At 38.9% G+C, this 26,959-nt stretch overlaps 1 protein-coding gene across 1 annotated transcript in view; it reads left to right on the forward strand.

The window, feature by feature from the left end:
- LOC147887081 (MADS-box transcription factor 6-like) overlaps nucleotides 1-26,959 on the forward strand; it is a 193,723-nt gene that overhangs the window by 44,654 nt on the left and 122,110 nt on the right. The window lies entirely within an intron of this gene.

Here is a 26,959-nt window from a genome sequence, read left to right on the forward strand (position 1 = left end):
CATAAAGGCCATTGACTAAGTTGAGTGGTTCCACTAAATTTGGTCAAGATTTTTGCTACATACACTCAAACATTAATAGAAAACATTGACAATATTGACTAAGAGCCAACTACAATAGGCTATTCTTGCTAACAATCATATATTGGTGGTCAAATATACAATATCCTTCACACAATATTCAATGAAATTTAGGGCTTTTGATTGATTTGGTTGCACATTTCTTAAAGGATTTTTTGGTGAAGACTTGGTCCCTAAATCAAGTCAATTGTGGTACCTTTTGCCTTGTAAAATTTAAGGCTTTTTTATCCTTTTTTAATTTTTATTTGGGTCACATGCCTTGGGGTTTATATTTCAAGTATGATAGTAAAACTTGACTTTTAGAAGCACACATTAGCAACCACTTGGTATAGATAATTGTCTTTGAGGTTGATTTACTAAATTTGGGAATGTGTGCATGTTGCCTCATTGCCCGATTGTATCAAGTGTGCAAAGAATTGCACCTTACATTTTTGAGAAGGTGACTTGAGGATCTTTAAATGCATGAGGGATATGGTCTCGATGGGTTTTTGAGTAAGGTAAAAGACCTTAAGGAACAATTAGCTAGTGTAGATGAGTTTCTTATATAAGCTTCATTGGTGCCATGACTAGAAGACACGATACATTCATATTTGATGAGGTATTCGATTGAATTTTGCAAGAAGAACAATGAAGGAAAAACCACAATGGTTTGATGGTTGTATATTAGGCTTTTCGTTGTAGGCCATAAGGGCAAAGGGAAAACCCATGGGGTTAATAGAAGAAAGTTTTTCTTCCACCAGAGGTCCTAGCAAAGATCTCAATAATGGGGGTGAGAAAAAGAAGAAGAGCATGCAACATGCAATTATTGCAAAAATTCTAGACATTACATCCACAAGTGTAGGATGTGGATTGTGTAGAAAAGAAAGAAGGATGCATGTATGGTAGTGGCTGACACTATTGCATCTAGTGTTACATACACTCATGCATATGAGGAGAACTGGGAATTCTCAATGGTGTGTAGCTACTATAATCCTTATTTTTTGCATGAAGATACATGTCTTTTAGTATTAGATGTCGATGATTGGTATTTTGATAGTGGTGCTAGCAAGCACATTACCTCACAGAGCAGAGTATGTTTACATCCCTTGGTAATGCATCTCTTGGAGGTATTGTCATATGTGCACTCATATCCGATGAAAGGAGTAGGAAAGGTATTTCTCACTACAACAAATAATGCCCAACAGTTAACACTCTCTGATGTTTTATGGGTACCTAGAATTAAGAAGAATCTGCTATCAATTTCAGCCCTTTCTAGGAGTAGTCTTTTCATTAAGTTTGTTGACAAAACAGGTGCATGTCCATGACATTAGGGATTGGTGCAACATTTTCACTTGAAGTATGTTAGGGATGTGGACACCATTTTCACTTATGTACATTATGCCATGACCTATATAGGATGGATTTGTATGAGAGTTGCACAAGATGATTTGACAACTGCTATCACTTTAGAGATGGTAGATGTAGATCTTTGGAATCCTTGATTTTGGCCATATAAACTTTTGTAGCTTGCTACATCTGCATAGGCATGACATGGTGTCTGAGATACCATAGCTATATGCTCTTGCTCATCATATTGTATCTTGGAAAAAATGCATCATGCATCATTTCCAAAGGATGGACTAGCTAGAGCTGTTGGAAAATTACAACCCATTCAAAGTGATGTATGCAGTCTCATGAACACACCATCTATTGGGGGATAAGCCCATTTTGTGAATTTTATTGATGATTATTGAGTGATTATTCAAGATTCACATGGGTATATCCCTACAAGACGATTTATTTATGCACTTAAGAAATTTTGTTCAATGGTTGAAAATCTATTGTGCTGCAAGCTTGGTACTCTTTGTACAAATAGGCAGAGAGTATATGTCAAAGGTGTTTCATGCTTATATGGTAGATAAAGGCACTATTCATCAATGCACTATGCTATATTGATCACAATGGTGTGGCTGTGAGAAAAAATAGATCTTTCATGGTGGAGATAGTGAAATGCATGTTGAAGGATCAAGATTCACCCAATAGTTTTTGCTTGCCCTCAATGCTTATGTCAGGTGGATCCCTAAGTGTCATAAACATAGCAGGCCACCTTCTCTTTCTTGTCTCAAGGACAACTCCATCCCTCCTTAGCCACAATAGTTAGAGGAGAGACCCTAAAATTTTTGGGTCTATAACACCAACAATGAGGAATACCACCGGCACCAGCTGCACAAGAACTGCTCCTAAAAAGGAAGTAGTGACACAAGAACATATTGCAAGGTTCACAAAGGGCAAGGCAAGTACATCATCTTTCCTACCAGAAAATATCAACCCACTCCTTTAGTATGGCATACAATCCAACTCCATAGCAGTAGAACCAAAAAAACCTACTGCTAAAAATGGAGTAGATCGATAAAATCTTGCTGCAACAGAAGATACTAGAGACCTTAACAACATGTTGCTACCATGTAAAGAAGCTCCTCCCTAACAAAGGGTAGGAAACCCTATTCACTTTATCATGGTCTAGGGTCAGTCAAGATATGTCAACCCCCTATGTCCCAAGGCACTCCTCCACATACAGAACAATAAGTGTTCCTACACCAATAGATCCAAAGGATGAGTTTGATTGTAGGGTGAATTAGATGACATCAAAATTGGGGTCAAGATTGGTTTCTTGTGATCCTCAAAGAATTTTACCACCTTCGTTTACTAACCTCACCCTTCATTATCTAACTTTAAATCTCCCTCAGCCTCTTTCTATTTTTGTCTTATTTCTTTTTCTTTTTTCTAAATAACACTAGTACCCTGTTAACCATTTGCTCCTCCCAATATAATATCCACTTTAACTTAGAGGAATTTCCTAGAATCCAAGATGATATAAACCTCTTTAGCAATATTCCCCATTTTAGCAATTTGTATCTTGTATTATTGTACTCCTCTCAATTTGATGAGCCCGACAAATAAAGCTCAAGAGTGCTACAATCCTCCAAGAAACTAACAAGAAAATCCTTCAATGGCATGTAATCCATCAAAATGGATTTAGAATAAAGCTCTATGCAGAAGCAAGACAAAATGTCGTGCAAAACCTTGGACTTACAAACATGGCATGTCAAAGACATAGTCTGATGATATTCCAATAAAAGTCCCACACAACTCAAATATGGGACTTAATAAGGAGCATGAGAATACACTGTATTGACTCTGCTAACACTAACACCACTATGATCTCACATCAATCCCTATAGACACCTTCTTTGTACTAACTTACACCTTATATTTTTCTTATTCTTCCTCTCTCTTTGAAAGGTCACAAGTACTTAGATCCAATCCATCCACCCAACATTGCAATCACTCATAGTGGAATCCAATGCTAGAACCAATACCTTACTAGATGGGCTCTCCATCCTACTGACACAATTCCACAAAAAAGCACCCATTCAAACCCTATGAGACAAAAGGAATGATCTTCAGTTATGACAACCCTCCAAGAATCATAACCATTGCATGAAGGGGGGCATGTTAACAGATTTGTTAGCAATATTCCACCACTAGTTGGTGATATCACTTGGTGAATATGGGAAACTCCATAGAGTTATGATTGTGCCTTGGAGCCAAATGGGCCCAAGTTGATTGTAAATAATGAGGAAAGAGAGTGATATAAAGGGAATTTGATTGGCCCTCCCTTCAAAAGGTGGCATGTATGAAAGGCCAAATGGTTGACTTTGGTCTTCACTTGTTGGTTGCAGACATGGGAGTCGCTAGAATGACACTAGTGGATGGCATTTTCATGCATTGAACTCAACCCAAAGTAGCTTTGAGGAGTACTCAATTGGTGTTCGTGCAAGACCTTGGATGATATGTGAGTCATGGCCAGACTACACAGCAAATGCTGAATAGATTTCATGTCATTTTGTGCATGACAGCAATTTAAAATTTGTTGTATGACTTTTTCATCAAGCTTTATTGAGTATTTCTTTAGCATTAATGTATTTCCCAAGCATATAAGGGTGGTAGCAAGCTAAGGGTGTCCACTTTTTGTTCACTCCCCAATCCTAAGGAGGTGGAAAAACAAGCTTTTTAGCACACAAAAATGCAAATCTCACCTACTTCCCTATGGATCTAGTCTTTGAAGTCTTCTGACACAACATCACACTTGCTATTGTGCACACAATCGTATAGTCTGATCAAAAATTCGATGCACACACAAAAAATTTCTTTGTGTCACACGGCATGGTTCCAGGGTGGTCACACGTTTGTCACGAACAAAGAGTGTCATATAAAATTCTAAATTTCTCACTCATTTTAGATTAAATGTTATTGAAACTTTGTAAGTGGTCTCTTTGCATTATGTAGAGCTTAACTTGATTTATTGGTAATTTTTTGAATGATTTATCTAATTATAAATAATTATTTATAATAAATAAAGTCATAAAATACATGCATTTTAGTAGCACACCACATTTTTTTAGTATTTTGAATAATTAAGCAAATCCAATTCAGTGGAAGGTTAGTAGGCACACAAGGGTGTGTGGTTGAATCATCAAATCCCAAATCCAACGGTTAGATTTAGGAAGATTGAAGTTTAATTTTTACTTTTACTCCTTAGAGGATCAACAAAGAATATTAAAAATAAATCTAGTAATTCTCAAACATAACCAAACATTTCAAAAATGTCAATATTTTTAGTCCTCTGCATGATGAATAAGAGGAAAAAATTTTGGTTAAAATTGAGCAAGGGAAACGTACGATATGGCCTCCAAGAGTGAAATCTCCCTTTTGTGGGTGAAAAAGGGCCACCCAAGCCTAATACCAAGACAAGGTAGGCTTGGTATTAGGCTTGGTGAGGTAGGCTAGGAGCATCACCGATCCTAGTGGCAAGCCTTTGGAGTCTGCATGCTGCCCATGTGGAAGGCTGAGTCATCAAAACCATGCCACGTTGTTAGACCACGTGGTGCCATCTCATCAAGCAGATGTGACATCACTCCTTGCCATGTCACCTTACATTGCCACACGTGCTGCCACATGTGCCACCTCATCATTCCACATCATCAGCCATGTGATCACACAATGCCACCTTGGCATACCTCCTCTCCTGGCCACGTCACCAATCCCTCCACCTCAATTTGCCATGTCATCTACCACCTCATGAATGCCAACTCGTCATGCCCAGTACCACATCATGACCATGCAGGAAGAGACTATATTACCACATCATGACCATGCATGGTGCCACATCAGCCAGATGTATACACATGACGATGTGCGATGCATACAATACCTCGATCGAGGTACATATGATGGGTGAGGCATACATTACCTCGTTCGAGGTATGTGACCGAGGAGACATACAGATACCTCGATCGAGGTTCATACATACATGCATGCGCAATGCACTAAATACCTCAATCAAGGTATAAGCTCTGATCGCGGCTCTGGGCATAGCAGACCTCTCCACCAAAACTAAGCCAATTAGTATCAATCTTAGCACCTCTCCACCAATAATAATGAAGAGCAATCTAAGAACAATCTAGTGGATGAGTTGAGGCTCTCTATAAGACACCACGTTTTGGTTCATTTCACCCATTCTTAACCATTCTTGCCTCCTCATCACTTTGTCACACCTTCCATCCTACTTTCATTGAGAATGGGTTCTCAAAGCCATAGAGCTAGTAGACGTGAAAGATGTAGGAACCCCCCCCCAAATCTCATTGACGAGGAGCGCAAGCGGAAGGCTCGTGAGCGCAAGAGAGCCTCTAGAGCTCGAGCTCGCGCTGCCACCACTGATCCACCTCTATCTCTACCTCTACATCCCACCTCCACCCCCACCCCCACCTCCATTGTCCCCCCATGCTCATCCGCTCCCCTACCTCTAGCCTCTGCCCTTCCCCTAGCCACCTACATTTTGGCCTCCACCTCTACCTCTTCCCCCTCCACCCTCCCCCCTCCCCCTCCCCCTCCCCCTCCCCCCGCTCCGCTTGGCGCCTCCCTTCCCCTGTCCACCCTACCATCTCCCATTGATCCCGTTGCCCCACCTTGCAGCAGCAGTGTTGCTTCACGACGTGACTTGCCGAAGTCCACTATCCGTCGTCGTGCTAGCAAGATTGTGCAGTCTTTTTTTTGTGACCTCACGCCAGCTTCGCAGTCTTCTCTTCTTACGTCCCTGATTGATCACCCTGACTTGGTAGAGTGTAGGAGGCTTGCTGGTCTTGGTGCACGTAGAGATAGGGTTGTATCTAGCGAGGTCCTTAGCAGTGTTCGACGTTCCTATGCTTCTATTAAGCATAGGAACTCTAGTGATGCCTTGGCAGCACGTCGTGCTATTGTGGCTGCCATTAGTAGACCTCATATGATAGGCCATGTGCGTACCGCTTCACGTCTTCTTCAGATTGCACCGCGCACATTGCGAGCAGGCATCATTAGGAGGCAGAGTCTAGAGGATAGTGAGACTGATGCTCTTTGGGCTTCGAGTGGTCGTGCACCTCGCAGCGATCGATTGTTGGATGATTCCACTAGGTCCTTCATACAACAATTTTGGGAGGACCATTGCAGAGCATCCCCGGTGTTCAAGAAGGCATTGTGGAAGAGGGTGTCACGCGGTGTGTACATTGAGCATGGTGCATGTTTTTTGGAGTGTACCCAGACTGAGTTGTACACTCAGTTTGTAGAGGCGCACCCGGAGTTCAAGATTGGGCAGAGGTGATTTGAGCGATGCAGGCCATGGTTTGTGCGATGCTCTCAGGAGCGTGACACATGCTGTTGTCGCTACCATGTGGATTTTGGATTGATGTATGACGTATTCCGTTCCCTTGATGGTCATAGGGGAGTGGTTCCTACTAGCCCTCGCGACTTCATTCATTCCATATTGTGTACACGAGATGGTGATGCTTTATTCCACTCCCTTGATTGTGTGGAAGGCACGTGTACTTTGTGTGGTGACTTTGCCAGAGTGCCACGAGTTGCACTAGATACTTGTGATGTGCAGATGGTTCGTTGGCAGCAGTATGAGTACTGTACCTTGACATTAGATGGTGGTGCACAGTCGAGGAGGTTGCAGCTTGTGGGGAAGGAGACACCACGTGTTGTATTCATTGACTGTTTTCGAGGGAAGCTGTACCGCTACATACGCCACTCGCACACTGCGAAATGGGAGGATCGTCAGTTTCGTGCATGTTTGAGGACATTTCCTATAGGGGTGGTTGTCTCAGTGGTGGACTTTGTGGAGAATTACACCTTTGCACCACAGCATGAGATCCAATCGGAGTATTATTTCTCCGAACAGGTGACGTGTGATTGAGTATTGATTTTTTCCCCGCCTCATTATATTGAATTATTTCAATAGTCATATTTTTTTTTCAATGCCATATTGCACCCCGCGATCTTTTCTTGACGGTTTGCATGTTTTTGCTCTGCATGCATTGATGATGATTGGGGAGGGTGCTCCATGATACCATGGGCCGATCCATGGGTACGGCGAGTGCTTTCTCCCTTCCAGCCTTGGGAGGAGATACATGATGATCAGGATGCGGGATTCAGTTCCTCTAGAGATTATGACTAGCTTACAGATATTTTGCGTATTGGTGATATCTTCGCGGTTATTGCTTCGGAGGGCAATGAGGAGGGTGTGGATTATTACTTGTTGCGATGCTCTATGCTGAAGAGTGTGCTGAATGAGGATACAGTGGATGGGCATGGGATGCACTTCAATGCTCATAGCATGATCGTCGGTGGCCACTATTTTCAGCAGATACAGAGGCGTGGTCGCTATATTGAGTTCCAGGAGTACATGGCGGATCGGGAGGCATACATGTATTCTCATCTTGTTGTTGGGATCAAGATTACTTTGAGTCGTGTTCGCACTCGCAAGGCAACGTCCACTCCACGATGGCGCCTTGCAGTGGTGGATCACGAGAGCATACTTGCAACTATTGGCATGAGAGCTGATCCTGAGGAGTAGCACATTACATATCTTATTTTTTGGGATCATCAGTTGATCAGATTGATTTTTATTGGGTATCACTAGTTGATTACACTTTTTTGTATTCGATATGTATAGGCTCACTGTGTGACCGTACCATTGTAATTTTCATGGACTCATATTTTGTATTTCACTATGATGGCTGTATACACGTTCATACACATCATTGTATTAGATTCTATTTTTAACATGATGTCCGATGTCTTCTCAATGGGATTTGTTGTGTTTGTAATACAAAAAATTGTTTATTAGTAGTAATGTTGTAATTTGTTTTGTGCATTAGGACATTTTAAAGACGTGACTAAGAAAATTCGCGCACGTACTAACGAAATACGCGTGTGGACTTGCTTGTTGGGGATGAAACTTCACACGACTCTTAGGCCACCCTAGACATACATCCACGCGAAATTTGGTCTGAATTGATTTGGTGTGCGCCACGTGGAAGGTATGCGCCACGTGGAAGGTACAATGCGTACATTTTTGCAATCCCTACTAGCACGACTACGTATGAGCTATGGCGCATGTACTAACGAAATACGCGTGTGGACTTATCTGTTGGAAATGAAACTTCGCACGACTCTTAGGCTACCGTAGACGTACATCCCCAGGTTTTGTGCCCAACTGATTTGGTATGCGCCACATGGAAAGACAGTTACGTACATTTTTACAATCCCTACTAGCACTCGTGACTACATATGAAAAATGGCGCACGTACTAATGAAATACGCACGTGGACTTATCGGTTGGGGACTAAACTTCACACGCCTCTTAAGCTACCCTAGACGTACATCCACGCAAGATTTGGTCTCCAACTGATTTGGTATGCGCCACGTGGAAGGACAAATGCATACATTTTTACAATTTCTACTAGCACGACTAAACCCTAAACCCTAAACCCTGGACCCTAAATCCTAAACCCTGTTGGGCACAAAACTTCACACGCCTCTTAGGCTACCCTAGACGTACATCCACGCAAGATTTGGTCTCCAACTGATTTTGCTTGCGCCATGTAGAAGCAATCCCTACTAGCATGGCTAAACCCTAAACCCTAAACCCTGGATCCTAAATCCTAAACCCTGTTGGAAACGAAACTTCACACGACTCTTAGGCTACCCTAGACGTACATCCACGCAAGATTTGGTCTCCAACTGATTTGGTTTGCGCCATGTAGAAGCAATCCCTACTAGCACGGCTAAACCCTAAACCCTAAACCCTGGACCCTAAATCCTAAATCCTGTTGGGGACGAAACTTCACACGCCTCTTAGGCTACCCTAGACGTACATCCACACAAGATTTGGTCTCCAACTGATTTGGTTTGCGCCACGTAGAAGCAATCCCTACTAGCACGGCTAAACCCTAAACCCTAAACCCTAAACCCTGGACCCTAAATCCTAAACCCTGTTGGGGACGAAACTTCACACGCCTCTTAGGCTACCCTAGACGTACATCCACGCAAGATTTGGTCTCCAACTGATTTGGTTTGCGCCACGTAGAAGCAATCCCTACTAGCACGGCTAAACCCTAAACCCTAAACCCTAAACCCTGGACCCTAAATCCTAAACCCTGTTGGGGACGAAACTTCACACGCCTCTTAGGCTACCCTAGACGTACATCCACGCAAGATTTGGTCTCCAACTGATTTGGTTTGCGCCACGTAGAAGCAATCCCTACTAGCACGGCTAAACCCTAAACCCTAAACCCTAAACCCTGGACCCTAAATCCTAAACCCTGTTGGGGACGAAACTTCACACGCCTCTTAGGCTACCCTAGACGTACATCCACGCAAGATTTGGTCTCCAACTGATTTGGTTTGCGCCACGTAGAAGCAATCCCTACTAGCACGGCTAAACCCCAAACCCTAAACCCTAAACCCTGGACCCTAAATCCTAAACCCTGTTGGGGACGAAACTTCACACGCCTCTTAGGCTACCCTAGACGTACATCCACGCAAGATTTGGTCTCCAACTGATTTGGTTTGCGCGATGTAGAAGCAATCCCTACTAGCACGACTACACGTTAGCGTACCACCAAAGTCAAAAGAAAATAGTAAAATTAAATTGTGGCCTAACATGTCATACCTTCCTTGTACTCCCATACATGAGTGGAGTTTAAAAGGGAGAAGTGGGATTGTTAATATGTGTATATTTTTTTGGTGCATAGCCTGTGCAACAACCCTTTCTTTTTACATAAACCAAATACCAACACTTTTCCTTATACCAACCGCCAATCCTTTCTCTTGTACATAAACCACTAAATGCAAAAGAAAATAGTGAAATAAAATGGTGGGCTAGCATGCTACACCTTCCTTGTATTCCCATATACATGCATTAATTGCCAATTGTGTTGATTTCTCTTCTTTATGTTCATTATCTTTTATACATGCATAATAATTAGATTGGTGCATTGGCAAATGTCATATTAAGGAAATTGAAATAGTCCTTAGAAACTTGGAAGGCATATGCGATTGTGATTTGGAAGGCACATGTGATTGTGGTTCGAATATGACAAATAATTAGGTCTTGTTTTCTTTGATCACCAATTAGCACAAGTATTGTTAACAATAAGAGACAAATTAAACACTGAGTCATAATAAATAACAGCAAAATCATGCAAAGGACAAGTCTAACTCCATTTTTGAAAAAAATCCCCAAAAAATTTATATTTTTTAAAAATTGTAGGGACAAAATATACGCTTCATGTCAATAATATTAAAAAACTAGAATTGTGAAAAAAGAATGCATAAAATATTACTTATATTTTATTGCAGAACCTAAAAATGTCTAGTATTACCATTTGCAAAAAGTATTCTCTCCTTTAGTTTAAAAAACATGACAAATTGCAAAGGAGAAGAAACTGCTTCATTCAACTAAGAGAGTTCCTAGAGCTTTTTCTTTGAAATACCAATCGTTTTCTATGCAAGTGCCCATATCAAATCCATATAAAAGAATTTCTACACCCTACAAACTAAGCATGTCCACACATTGGTGATTTCTATAATTTTTTCCTTTTGTCATGTTGTTTAAGTATCTCTAGATCACACATTCCCTCAAGTTCATTGGTGTTGAAAGAATTTTTTATCAATTGATTTACACATAGGTAACAACATTGCCCTCGGAGTCATGGATAAGTTTTGTAACAATATACATTTCTAGAATACTTTTTGTAAATAGCATAAATTGAAAGTTGGTGAAATTGATGTTACTTTAATATCTAATTTCATTTGATGAAACAATTTTACATTGGGCTATGGCATTGTCTAAAAAAAGTAATTTTCTTTTTATACAAATTAGTTTATCAAATGGTTGAATTTCAACATATTTTGATATTAAGATCGGAAGGCTAGATTTGGAAGCATGAATATGACAATAGTTGTCTTTTTGAAAAATTGATGAAAATTTGGATTTTGAAACACACTTTATTGACAAACATGAATAGAATAAAATTTTTGTTTAAAAAATGAAAAACTTTTATCAGCAAAATAAAATTTTCATCCAAAATAAGATGAATTTTGATATGTTTAATGTTTAATGTTTGCAATTAATGTTTAATGTTTACAATTACTTCACATGGCATTCTTTTTTAAATACCTTATGTATTAAACAAACTATAAACTGAGATAAACTGAGATAAACAAAGTGTGAAGAACATCATGAAAGTACAAAAATGCTCATACATCATAAAAGTGGGAACAATATCGTGAAAGTACCAAAATGAATCTATACATTATCATCATCATGCTGCAAAAGTGCATCCCTATACAAGAAACGTGTGAAGCCTAAACAATCAATCTGAATCTGAATCTGATAACTCTACATATGATCCTCTAGTGGAACGCTGACGTGGCTCCTGTATGACTCACTGCCCAACCGTCCGCTGTGTGCCCTCAGGCAATGCCGGCTCAGATGGGCCAGCCTCATCACCTGCATGAGATGGGCCAGCCTCATCCTGATGAAGAGGAGGGCATGCTGCACGTGCCACTGCTGCCATCTCTGCATCCCTCGCCTCCTCTATGTACGCGCGTCTTAGCTCCCATAGCCATACATCTGCGAATACTCGTGCCTCAAATCCAGCGCGAGTAATCGTCTCTACATGTGAAATACGCTGGTCTCGACCCCGCCGTAGCTGCTGCTCCACCCACTGCTGCAATGATGTCTGCAGCTCTGCCTCTCGCTCAATCCGGCGTGCCTCCTCCGCTCGTGCCTCGTCACCTCGCATGAAGTCACCGTACGAAAAGCGTCGTGGAACACATGATGCAACCACCGATGTATCCGCACCCTCCTGCATCAGCAATGCTCTCTGTGCCTCCTCCCTGTAGTGCTCTGTCAGGACTACACGGGCGAATGGATCAACAGCCTGACGATGATCAGGATATAGATCATCCATGCCAGTCCTCTGTATGTCGCCACATCAATGTCGGCAAAGCATACAGGGCACACTGAACGTGCCACCATGTGGCGGGTCATGCAGTGGAGATGTGCGATGTGGCCGCACCCTAGTCCAAACCACCCTACGGTGTCAAAGTCCTCGTGGCAGAGGACACAAGTGGCAGTAGGAAGCCTCGCTACGACTGCTGCGTCTATCGGTGTCCTAGTCGGCACATCTACAGAGGAGGAGCAGGGTATAGGGCCACACTGGGGTCGATCCTATGGCGCGATGGATCACGACTAATATGCCTCAACTGCAAGATATAGTGCTCTGCGCGATGGTATGCTATGCGTGTCCGAATCCTCTGCTCCTCCAAATCTGTCTGCAAGAGTCGTACGCGAGACTCCATCTCCTGACGCAATAGATGTGCCTGCAATGCAAACATGTCGCGTACATGGTGAGAATTAACCAAAAAACTTCAGTTCAAAACACGCTACAAAAAAATAAACTAACATAATCAAAATAACTAACCTCGTCCCTAGACTCAGCCAACACAGCCTCCAACTCTGCAATCCGTCTGTCTCAAGCCTCCAACTCGTGCTGAGGCACCGTAGATGTGGGAGGTGGTGTAGATGTGGGACGCTCCATCGATGATCGAGGTGGGGGAGGTGGAATCGCAATAGATCTCGATAGGGCCGAGACCATGTGCTGCAAGGATGATGCCACTGAATGAACATCCCCCCTAATCTGTCCTCCCACCGCTCGCAATGCCGGTGCAGGGATGGTGTGCAACTCTGGTCCCTCGCGTCGACGTCGAACACCTACAATCTGACGCTCCTGGCGCCCCATCCTACCACGTCCCGCTCTTGATCCTGGACGGGTACTGAGGTAGTCCACCCGATGACCAAGGACAAACTCAGCATAAAGCTACATGGCAAACGACCTCGCTATCTGGCGGTTGTGAGGCAACCGACCACCATTCGCAGCAAGATATCTCGGATAAATGTGTGCTGCTATGATGGGGTGCCTACACCGTAAAATATGCAAGGGGAGCCCTGATCGTGGTCGCTGGCCCTCGGTGTGACCATCCCAAAACATGTCGTCCAAGGCCTCCCTGTGATGTGACTCCCGCTCAAACAACTGTGATCTCCAAGCCACCACCAGTGATCTCCGCCTCGGCCTGTGCCTGAAAGCTATCCACAACGTCCTCAATTGTCTCCAATCGACTCAGAGCCTCAATAACTGAATCCAGGCTCGCAACCAAGTGAGGGGGTGCCCTAGCGTCCTGCAGTGCCCTCATCTCAGCTCTCAGCATCTCTATCTGCATACGAATAGTGGTGCTAGAACCTGTGCGCTGGCTGGCACATGCACAAAAAAAACACATGGAAATTAATATTCTATTTGGGTAATGAAAATAATATTCTATTCAATATGACTTATAATCTATTTACGTAATGAAAACTATTTGTACGTACTCCTTGATGAGGTAGATCCTATGCACCTACCGACCGGTAGATGGGCCAAATGTGTGGCTCAATATTAATCAATATTATTAATAATTCTTAATTTTGATTAGAATTTTTTCACTCTAGTCGTTGCATTTTAAAACTTAGATGTCTCAAATATTTTCTCCTTATATGTTTCCCTCTTTTCACTTTTTATCCAATATGAAACTTTTCCACATGTGGTGTAAGGACCACATTGTCCACTAATGGCCCCTATACTAAGGACAGATAGTGGAGAGGTTTGGTTAATAAGACCTTCTTTGAATGCTTTACTGCCTTGGGTTTGCAATAGATATGGAGGAGATAGAAGGATACCTAATACATTACTTTGAACGATACACAAGCAAGGCGCATCTAGTATTTCTCGGACTACACATTAAAAATGAGAGCGGGTTCACACTACAGACCTTTTAAAGCGAGAACTTTGAGAAAATAATTAAGCCTTTTCAATATTATCTATTTTGGTTGGGCAATCCACCTCAACTACTGGCCATTCCTATAGATCATCACTTGGTTCAAGACATTTTGTATAAGACTCACTCGACTTCTAGTTGTAAAAATAGTTTTGGAATGAGATCATCCACATACGTAGCAACAACAAAGGGCACAAGATCCCTAGAAGAGGATTCAAAAACTTTGAAAATTAAATCCTTGGATGTCCCTATGCAATGGGAAGGGTTGCATACGATAACTAATGTTAATTTTGGTTGAGCTCAAATAATAAGCGTCACCGTTGCCTATGGTTGGACTAGCAAGAAAGAGACCACCCTTGCTTACAATGAAACTAGCATATAATTCCTTGAGCATGTGGTTGACATTCCATGTGTGACATAGTTTCAACGAGGGAAAGGAGATATGTAGCATCCGCACTATTTTGGTTATGAGGTGGTTCACGTGATTATTGATACAAAGTCTTTTTGGGAAAACATCTTAGTCGTTTGTAAAAGACAAGATAAATGTTGTTAACATTAGTCATAGGTTTCCCTACGGTGCAAAAAGGGATGTATGTGTGCCACATGGCGAGCTGCCATGTAGCAAACAACATGGAATGGGATGCTTCAAATGTCGACTCTTGAAGGTTATGGAGTTCTCTCTCTCTTAAGTCTCTTATCTATGATCATTAAGGGATGATTAGGAGAGATTCAGTCATTAACAGGCTCTATTTGAACTTAGGTCTATAGTTGATCAAAACACTTGCATATATTAGCATGAATGTGGAATGAATATAGATCCACTAGAGTCCCATGTGCAATGAATGTTAGGTATTCTAGTTAAACTTTCAGTTTCTCTATGGCATATTTCTTTCTTCTTATACATATAAGAGAAGTAGATGAATTATGGAACTAGACAACAAACATGATCAAAGTGCTAGATCTAAAGCATGCCATAGTGATAGCATAAGAATCTCAAACAGTTTATAGGCACAGACCATAATATTCAAGTTCTTGAAGACCCATCCAAATATTCTCAATCTTGTAATATTCTTTTTTCAGTTATGCTAGAGTCTATGCATAACTTAGAAGAATTAGACATTTGCAACTCCATGTCTTCTTAAGGTCTAAGCCACTATTTCATGTCTTCTTAAGGGATATTGAAGATTTGGACTAAGCCACTATCTAGGCATTTCCAAGCTATAGCCTTATCATGCATGCTTAGTCTAATCAATCTATTGACTGATAGGGGACATATGCCTTCAACATATTTCCTAGTAGAATCGATCCTTACTAATTGCCAAATAGTTAAAGGATGATTTATCATTAGTAATTTCCCAATATATTAGGGATGATTACCCAAGCTTAAACCTAGTTTCCTTCTAAAGAACTTGCTTGTCCCAAAGTGTCTAGTCAACTTCAAGCTTTGGTCACCAACCATGTCACTAGTCAATCTTTAATGTCCAACTCCAATAGTTGACTAGTAGGTTTATGTTTGTGTATTAATTCGATAAGTCGAGCGAGTCTTATACAAAATGTCTTATTAATTTGATAAGTCGAGCGAGTCTTGTGCCTCATTAAACGTTTTTTAAATTTAAAATTTTCACATTTTAAATTTTAAATGTCGTAATTCAAAAATTAAAAAAAATTTACAAATGCATTTCAAATTTATAAATACTTAAAAATTATTCCTATGAACGTTTTTTTATTTAATAAAAATAGCTCTATTTAACAAAAAAAATCTCATTTTCACATTTTAAATAAAAAATGTCGTAATTTACAAATTTCAAAAAAACATTAAAATGCATTATAAATTTTGAAATTTTTTATAATTTTCCTTTTAAACTAAAATTTAATTAAATTCTACCAAAAAGAAAATGCTACATTAAAAAAACAGAAATATAGAACTCCTAATTCAAAAATTTAAAAAAAATTTACAAATGCATTTCAAATTTATAAATATTTTATAATTATTAATATGAACGTTTTTTTATTTACTAAAAAAGCTCTATTTTGAAAATACAATTTCATTTTCACATTTTAAATAAAAAATGTCGTAATTCATAAATTTCAAAAAAACATTATATTGCATTTCAAATTTAGAAAATTTTTATTATTTCTCTTTTAACCTAAAATTTTGTATTATTTCTCTTTTAAATTCTACCAAAAAGAAAATGCTACATAAAAAAAACAGAAATATTTAACATTTTCACATTTTTAATAAAAAATGCCTCATTAAACGTTTTTTAAATTTAAAAATTTCACATTTTAAATTATAAATGTCGTAATTTAAAAATTAAAAAATAAAATTTACAAATGCATTTTAAATTTATAATATTTTATAATTATTAATATGAACTTTTTTTATTTACTAAAAAAAGCTCTATTTAAAAAAAAATTAATTTTCACATTTTAAATAAAAAATCTCGTAATTCATAAATTTAAGAAAAACATTAAAATGCATTTTATAATTTTTCTTATAAACTAAAATTTTAAATTACGTTTTTAAAAATTAAAATTTTCACATTTTTAATTATAAATGTCGTAATTTAAAAATTAAAAAAAAATTTACAAATACATTTTAAATTTATAAATATTTTATAATTAATAATATCAACGTTTTTTTATTTACTAAAAAAAGCTCTATTTAAAAAAAAAATTAATTTTCACATTTTAAATTAAAAATCCCGTAATTCATAAATTTCAGAAAAACATTAAAATGCATTTTATAATTTTTCTTTTAAACTAAAATTAAATCAAATTCTACATAAAAGAAAATGCTACATAAAAGAAAATGCCAACCTGGACTCTCCCGCTCCTGCTCCGTCCATCTCCGTCGATGTCCGTTCGTCGCTCTCCGTCGCTCGCGCTTTTCCGTCGAAGTCCGGCAAATCCGAAATCGGTGAATGAGGCAGAGCTCGATCGAGGTATGCGGAATCAGGGGGGTCGCTCTCCTTTTATAATAAAAATTAGGGTTTACCTACCTCGATCGAGGTATTCTTTCCATGCGCATACATCCCGGCACATATACCTCGATCGAGGTATTGGCATGCCACGATACCTCGATCGAGGTATTCTTGACATAACCATACATCTCGTTGGCATGCCACAATACCTCGATCGAGGTATTCTTGACATGCCCATACATCTCTTTACATCTACCTCGATCGAGGTATTGCCATGCCACGATACCTCGATCGAGGTATTGTGACATGCCACGATACCTCGATCGAGGTATTGTGACATGCCCATACATCTCGGTACATCCACGTCGATGGAGGTTTTGACATGCCACAATACCTCGATCGTGGTGTGTTGGCAGAAGCGGGATGCCAAGTCATGTGTCCAGCATACCTCGATCGAGGTATGTCATCCGCACTGTTGGCTGCCTTGTCGGATGGCACATACCTCGATCGAGGTATGCTGGACATGCCACCTGACCTCGATCGAGGTTGAGCTGGATTGCCACAATACCTCGAACGAGGTAGATGTGGCATGTATAGCTGGCTTGCCAGCAAGCCTCGATCGAGGTACAGGCTCGGTCCGGTGAAAAAGCTACGTACCTCGATCGAGGTATTGGCTAGGCTCGGTTGTGCTCATGTGTGATTTTCATTGGAGCTTATACCTCGATCGAGGTATAGGAGACCGAAGCAAAACCTTTGTATTTTCACTCGAGCGGGTGTCACACTCACCCGAAAGTGGTCCGGAAGTGGACACCCTTAGCTTGCTACCACCCATAAGCACTTAAAAGTGTGTGACTGAAAGGTTCTTGTGAAAAACATAAGCTTGCAAGCTTAGAATAGGAGTTTACAATCAAGTTGCATGACTATGTTGAATGGAAATGCAAATTTTATCATGAGCAAGAATTTGGAGGTGACCCTCATAAAAGGGGTCATCTATTTGGTTTTGTAAATAAATCTATTGCACTTCTCCATGCTCAAAGGGAAGTTATAGCTACTTGATAATTAAAATATAAATGATCAATGTGGGAACTTATGAGTGATAGTTTCAATCTCCCATCTCCCATAATTCCAACACCATATCAAAATCCAATCATACAATCTTACACAAAGTGGTGAGGCTAACAAATTCCACTTTAGTAGTATTGGAAAGAGCATGTCTAAAATGGGAGTCAAGCCTCATGGACAACCATTAGGGGAAATTTAGGGTCTCAAAAGAGCTCCAAATTATTGTTTCCTAATCCTTAGGGATTAGGGATGGATTTGAAGTGGACCAATGGGAGTGCTTCATTTTGTGGGCCAATGTCATGTTGAGGTGGAATCTTTAAATTACTTTCACTTTGAGTAAAACCTTGTGCTAGGTTCCAAAGAGTAATTTTGATGGGATAAAACCATGCTCTGTGGTTGCAAAATGGTTTGGCATGGAACAAAGCCATGGATTCAGGGGATGGATGAGTGGAATTAAAGCAAGCGAGTGGGAGTGCATTTCTTACACATTTTGGTGAGTTCAAGGGGCAATGATGTGCGGCAAGCTTGCCCACACCAAAATTTATGTAGAGATTGATACATGAGGGTGGCTAGAGGGGGCTAAAGTCCACCTTCACGTGATTGGTAGAAGTGGATACTGGATGAGATTTGGATAGAGATGTGGTTCTATTTAGTGGTTGGACATGCCGTTTTATTGTGTGGATCATTCCTAGCATTCTGTGTTATGAAGGGGGGGTTTCCATTTTTCGAGCAAAAACCCCCGAGCGACGAGCGAACAAAAGGTAGGAGGGGTCAAAATATATAGGCTAAAGTCATTTTTAGGGGGCAAAAAAATCCAAATTATTTTAAGAAATATGTAAGTAAATGTGAAATACTAATAAATATATATAGATATAAATATACCTTAATATAATATACATATATAATGTCCAAGTGGTGACTTATTTTATCACTTTTAAAAATCCTTTCTTTTCCTTTCACCATTGGTTGGATCATGAAATTTTGAGCAAATATCCTCTTTATAGTTCCTTAGGATGACCTAAGAAAATAATATAATACTTTTTAAAATACCCTCTAAGTGTATTTTTCTAGAGGAATATGGTTTGAAGAGCTTGCCTCAACCCTATTCCATAGGCAGAATAACCTTGGAGAGCCTAGGTAGAAGGGGTCATAACTTTTGCTCCTTATCTCAGTTTGAGGAGCTGTAAAAAGGAAAAATGTTCAAAATTTCATGATCTATGCAATGGTAGGCTTACAATTATACTTTTTATAGTTATAAACTGTTATAAAAGAGAAAAAGTGAAAATTTCAAGATGTATATGAGAGTTACAACTTCTCCCTAATTCATATTATGGTAGGAAGGAGTTTAGTAGAGACCACATTTTCTTAAAAGTACTTAGGTTTGGAGAATTGGGAATATTTTGAAAATCTATTCCTTGCCTTTCCATATTTGATAATGTATTAGAGATTAATTTATGATCGATTATGATGGCCTCAAGTATGAGGTTTATGATATCTTTTTCCTACTCATCTAAGGAATATGGTATACATTGTTATATGAGAGCTTCAAATATGGGATTGCTAAAGATTAGGGAAACTCTTTTAAATTGATTTAATTACCATAATCCTCAAAAGAGAGTATGGTAGGGAGGTATTTATAAGAGTTTCTAAAGTGTTCACTATATGTTCATATATAGATGATGTTCTCTAAAATGAGGGTTATAATGAAAAATAAGTAAGTATATGGTTCCATAAATGAGAAATTAAGAAAGAATTGTAAATTCCTTTGAGAAATATACAAGCATGGTTGGTGTAAAAAATTATCGCTCGGACTTTTTTGCTCATAGGTTTTTGCTCAGAAAGTGTGCACATCCGTTATGAAGGCTAATAGCTAATACAAGCCTTACATGTTGGATCATATCTTGAGTGAACTTTCATCTCTCCTCTCCCACTTTGTGTGAGCTTCTCCTCTTCATGTGTGCACTGCACTTCGGAACATGGTATTAGAGCCCAAGGGCTCCTCTCATTTCTTTTGATTCTTGCAATTTTGAATGAAGGTCTTGAGTTGTATCTAGATCTTTTTAGACTGGTACAAGTCGAATTGAAGTCAGGATTCTCAGAAGAACTCCTTATGCTGTGAGTCTTGATTTCTAGTGGCCAATTTGTAATCATGGGTTATTGCAAGTAAAAGAAATTTCTCTCTACTACTCTATTGCTAGGAGGTTCCATTGGTGGTTGATGAGGATTCAAGTGCTACGGGAGCCACCTATCTTTTGTCAGCTATCTTTGGCTATCAAAGCCTTACTGCGAAAAGGGATTTCTTCTCTTTCATTGTTTATAAACCATTCCTTGATGGTATTTTTCTTTTGACTTTAGTCCCTTTCTTTATAAATAGTAGCCACGAGTACCTTTGGTGATGTAGTTAGTTGTGACTTTTTGGCTACAAGAGCATTAATGCATACATTCTGCAATAGTATATGAAGGCATCACCATTCCACAATCTGTCCTCCGAGTGGGTTATCTTTGGCTGCATGGAATTTGAGGTGCGGGATGTAGTTTATGTCTTTGGAGACCATTTTGTTGTTATTATAGCCCTTGTTTTTTTATAGATGAGTCTCTTTTGGCTCCTCTTTGTTCTAGCAATGGATTTTTGGGAGGACCAACATGTTCATGTTTTTCCAAGAAGGCTTATCATTCCATGATGGGTTTTTGGGAGGATGAGAATGTTTTATATATTTGTCATCATTACTGTAGCATTGAATTTCTCATAGAGAAGACTTTGGTATTATTGCCCCTTCCTTCTGTCCTTTTAGGTTGCCATTCGTTGTTCAGGTAGACTCTACAAAGAAGAGAAGAATGTGCTTAGTAAAGACCGACTTTTGTTTGAGAATACGGTTTTGTTCAACACCTATAAAGCACTTATTTGTGTTGAACATTATTCATTACATTTATTTGACTAATTTATGCTAGTCATTAAAATCTTGACTTAGCCATTTATGCCTTTGGAAAGCTTTTATTGAGGGATCTTCATATTTTAAGCTAACTGTTTTTCCCTTAATATCTTGGTGTAGGTAATTTTTATGCTTATGGCCAACTATTACTTAAAGGGGGAGTTATTTTCACTCCCATTTACTTTGATCATAATCCTTTCTTTGGGCCTCAATAACTCAAACTTTTATTGGCACAAGCATCTTTAGGATGGGAAACATTTATTTATCTCTTGTTAATCAAGAGTGCATTGCGTCCATCCTTTCATGGAAGAAGAGCGATCTGGATATTGCACTTTCTTTCTCACTCCTTCATCTTTTTGCTTTGTCAACTTGTTTATGCTTTGGATGAGATCTTCATGGCAAATGGCTCATGGAAATCTATGGAGAAGTCAATTTTATAGTGACGTGTAATTATTTCAGCTCTACTTATGCTTGTATCCTCATGTTTGTCTCATCATGTGACACGTCTCTTTATTTCTCTACACTTTGTTAAAGGAGTAGACACTATTCTTGACCTTCGCAAAAGGCAAGTGGTAAGAACTTCCTTGTATATGTAGAGAAACCTCATGCAAGTTCATTGACACTGTTCATACCCATGTGCACATTACTATAGTGAGGTTTATAGACTTGCATTGGTCATTGTGTGAGGATGACTAAGGTGCAAGTTGCAGAGTCTAAGAAACACTATAGAGTCATATTATAATCAATATACTACCCGTATTATGTAGTGTGTTGCTAGTTGACACCACATATCTTCAATATATTCAAAACATGTAAAGCCTATTACTCACAAAGGCTATCCCATTGTATCACCTGATGTTTAGCACAATACTCTACCCAGTTTGTATTGAGGGGGACTGTGTTGAGATTAGTACATCATGGTGGCTAGAGGCATCTAAAATCCACCTTCACATGATTGGTGGAAGTGGGTATTGGATGAGATTTGGATAGAGATGTGGTTATATTTTGTGGGTGGACATGGTCTTGTACTGTGTGGATCATTCCTTGCCTTCCATGTTATGAAGGCTGATAGCTAATACAACCCTTATGTGTTGGACCCTATTTTGAGTAATCTTCCATCTCTCCTTTCCCACATTGTGTGAGCTTCTCCTCATCATATGTGCACTCCACTTCACAAAAATTTAAACATGATGGCGCCACTTGGTCGATTGCGAGGCACCATAACTATGCAAATAGGCAACTTGTAGGAAGAAGTGCACGTGCCTCTTTAGATGAGGTAAATCTCGCCACCATTTTCAAAACTACATGCATCCTTTTGGAATTTTCTAGGGCTTGACCCACCACATCTTGTCCATGGGACCATAACCAATGATTACACGTAATGATCCTTATCTCTACCCTTCATAAATGCACCTATAATTGAAATTTACCAACCTAACCTCTATAATTTGTATACTCATCAAATTTCAATTCCTTAATGAAACTTTGAATCCATTCCTTACAGTGATCTTTTGATACCTCGAAATTCCTCTAATGATATGTTAATAGAGCAAATGTAAAGCAAAAAAGAACACATCAATTGTAGTATTTTTGAGCTCTTACATATTACACAGGATGCATAATTTTTTCTAATGGATGGAAAAATATAAAAGTTTCCATGATTAAATGTGATCATTGTATCACCAAGAAGAGGGTCCTTTCATAAGTCCATTAATTTGATAAATGAAATAAAATATGGGATTTACATGATAAGTAAGAAGAAATGTTAAGGGACATAGGCTCATCTAAGATTGTGTAGATACTAGATCATCATGGACAATGCAAAGAGTTCTAAGAAGCCAAGTAAAGTATTATAAATAGATTTTTAGCATTTGTATGCATGATCGTGTTGCATTTATTCTCCTTTTATAGCTTGAACTTGGTGTTGAACTATTGGTACAAGCATGTGCCATGGTCTAAGAAGATATACATCATGCTCGTGAAATTGTTAAATTTATATGATATGATGACATCAATGGCTGATTTTGCACACTATTTTACATATTACAATCATTGATAGAAAATAAGACCTTTTTGATAGATATATTCCATGGTGACATTTTTCAAAGATGGGTGTTTGAGCCAGGTAGTAGAGTGAATACAGATTAATGAAATAATATGAAATAAATTATAGTGTGACCAGAATATGGAAGAATTTTGAGCCTTGCAATGAGAATAATGATGCCTATCATGATTGGAGTGGGAACTTTGGACTCAAGCGTCCTAATCATAAAAAAATATTGGACGCACTTTTGGATCATAGAGCAAGAAATCATGACTAGAAATCCACCAATGCATCCAAACAAGAAAAATGTGAGAATGTCCCTAAATATACAAGATTTCAAAATTTCTATAGAAAGTTGGGGGGGAAATCTTATAGTTCATAGTGTTGGTATCTCCTTGATTTTGAATGGCAACATGAATCTTGATGAGGTTCTTGGAGTCATGAATGACTTTCATATAAGGTGGTTCAAGCAGATTATGCATAGAATGCTACAATTACTAGGTATGGTAATGATTGAGCTAAGTATTGATGAAAGCAAGTTTATTTGCATCTACCAATGTATGAGCACTAGCCAAATCTATAACTAAAAGGAAATATGGATGACGAATGCTGCTAGTTGTGAACTCCAACATCCAATTACCATGAGGATTATGGAATAACCATGCTATAACTCAAGCGCAAAAAGGATTTAGAGCCACTACAAGTACATCTGCAATACTTTAAGAAACAGGCTCCTAGAAGATTGAGCTAAGAAGCGTGTATATATTTATTGCAATCTAAAGTATTGGTGGTCTTGGGAGAAGCAAGATACAAGGAGCAAGGTCCAAATGGACATACGATGTCATTCTTGATTCCACCCCCCTTATGAAGAGGTTTGTCCCATCATTGAAGCTAGAATTGTGATCCCAATATTAAATGAGTAGAAGTAGGAGGTAGAAGGTGATACTATTTATGAGGAGGACAAGGAAGAAATTCAAATGAGATAGACCTTGTTTGCATTCCAAATGACAATGCTGACGAGAAAGATGATATGAATCTAATGGTCATATCCTTGAAGATTTTTAAAACTCAAGTAATTTTTGAAAGATGAACCTACTTTTAGAATTTTTTGGCTCGTTTGTTTTAAAAGTTAAAGTCAGACTCTACTTTCAAAAATGCATTTTTGATTGTATTCAAGAGCTAAAGAGAGAGATTTTAATGTAGGATGTTGCCCAACATCAAATTGATTATACTATACATATTATCTCTAGAGCCAACCTTGTAAGCTGCAAATAGTGATCCAAAGAGTCAAGTGGTGATCACAATGTTGATATTTTTAAGGCATAAGGATTGCTCTAGAAATAATGTTTACTAGATCAATGTCAACATTGTAAATATGGTTTGGGGTTGATCTATATTTGTTATGCCCCTTGGAATGCAACTCTTTGATTCCTACACTCTTGGCTCAAGGAAGACTTCATGTCTTTAAGCTTTTTCACTTTGCCCATACGGTTGTGATATTGTTGCTTGAATTTGCAAGCACTGGTTCCGAAAATGAGTTTTGTTTTCTTCACAAAGGTTGTTCACTTTCTCTCCCAATGTATCTCATGCTTCCCGAGTGCATCTGAGAGCATCTCGTGTGTCATTGCAAAATACATTTGAAGCTTTGTGTGTCACTGTATAATGAGAAGCCTCCTTGCAGTCTATTCACAAGGTGAAAAACCAGCATCTTTGCAAATTACAAAGGCACCTCCCCATGGTGGGTCTATTTTCCATACACATTAATGTATATGTCATGTGTACGAGCTTGGATCTCTAAGTAATGACACTTAATGATCTTTCATGTGTACGTGACTATAACGTGAGTTCAACATAAGGGCATATTTAATTTCATTTTTCTCACATTTTCACAAACAGAAGGCTATTGTGAAAAGGATCTTGGAATATTTTTTACAGATTGAATAGGAAAAGGGTGCATTTTATTAATGGAAAATTCACAGATAAGGCTCTTTATAAATAGGCCTTGAACACACGTGATATATAGGGTTCTCGAGGGGGTCAGTCATCATATGTAACCCTGTCACGTGAGTTCAACAGAAGGATATTTTTAATATCTAAATTTTACAGAAATTAATTTACATAAGGGAGTTTTTTAAATGATTTTGGGAAAATTTTACAGATTTATATAGAAAAAGGGTACATTTTATTAATGCAAAAATTACAGATAAGGGATTTAACAAATAGGCCTTGAACGCACGTGATATTGAGGGTTTATACATAGTGACCCCCCCGAGATAGGGTTTATATATAGTGATCCCCCCAAGCATCTTCCATGCTTCTTAATATAATGTCAACCTAAACCCATGCCCTTAATCTTCTTTTTCTTCTCTCTATATTCAATTGCTCCTCTACATCTACTAGCCAAGGAAATAAAACCTTGTGCTTGGACACCAATTTCTTGATGTCCTTCGAATGAATGCTAGTAGGATTTGTCCATTGTGAGGTACCTTGGATAATGTCTAGCAAACATTTTGGAGGTGCTATGGAAATTTTTTGGAGGCACTCATAGCAAGCATGAATTACATGATTACTCTCCTCTTCCTCTTGATCCTCCTCTCCCATAAGTGGTCTCTTGCTGTCTCTTTTGTCTTGTCATCATGTGGCGGCTTGTCTCCTTTTGGCATTTTATCAGGTTTTGTAAAGGAAGGTGCTAGTTGGTAGGTGTATCTATGATCACATATGACACACTAGTGCAACCGACTGTCATGTATGCAGCACCCGATGCTACGTGATATGATCCAATAGGATGATGCCACATGATGCAACATGACATGATGCATCATGATACCACATGATAGCAATACAAACATAATATGATGCATGATGAAGCCACATGATGAAACATGATGCAACATGATATGATGCATGATTATGCCACATGAAAAGATGTAGCATGAGGTAACATGATGATGTCACCTGATATGATGCATGATGATGATGCAACATGATGATTCCACATGATGCAACATGTCAATGCTATGTGATATGATGCAATAAAAATGATAGATGTGCAATTATTTTAGGAAACTTGATTTGCCTTGTATTCCAAAGGAATTTTTTAACACTAGGTTTCTATAGCTTAAAAGCAATATACTAGTCTACAAGCTTTACTGTGAGGTTCATCTCTTCAATGGATGAATGGAAAACTCGATCATAACCCTAACAACTTGAATTCTTCCATTGCATCTTCAAGCTTCACTACAAGGCATAGGCCATTTTTCGACGAAAATACTGACGCTTTTTACATTAAATTTTTTTTTTCACGGGCGCAAACGTCGCTATAAGAGTCGCTAAAAGCATCAGAAAAGGACCGTCGCTATAAAGCGTCACTATATAGCGACATTGGTAAACATCGCTATCTAGCGACAATAACAAACATCGCTATATAGCGACACTGTTAATCGTCGCTATATAGCGACACTGGTAAATGTCGCTATATAGCCACGATTAACAGAACTTAAAAAAAAGGGTTAGTGGGGCTAAACAGGGCTTGCTATGGCCCTGTTTAGCCCCACTAATCCTTTTTTTTTTTTGTAATTACAAAACAAAGTTTTTTTATAACAAAATTTCCCTTGCGAAAAGGGTGATACAAAATCGCTCTTGTGAAATGATGAGCAACAAAAGCATATACATGTTGGACATATACA

Source organism: Dipteris shenzhenensis, chromosome 23, assembly GCF_047967505.1.
Source record: "Dipteris shenzhenensis isolate YYH24624 ecotype China chromosome 23, Dip_SZ_1.0, whole genome shotgun sequence".
NCBI lineage: Eukaryota > Viridiplantae > Streptophyta > Polypodiopsida > Gleicheniales > Dipteridaceae > Dipteris > Dipteris shenzhenensis.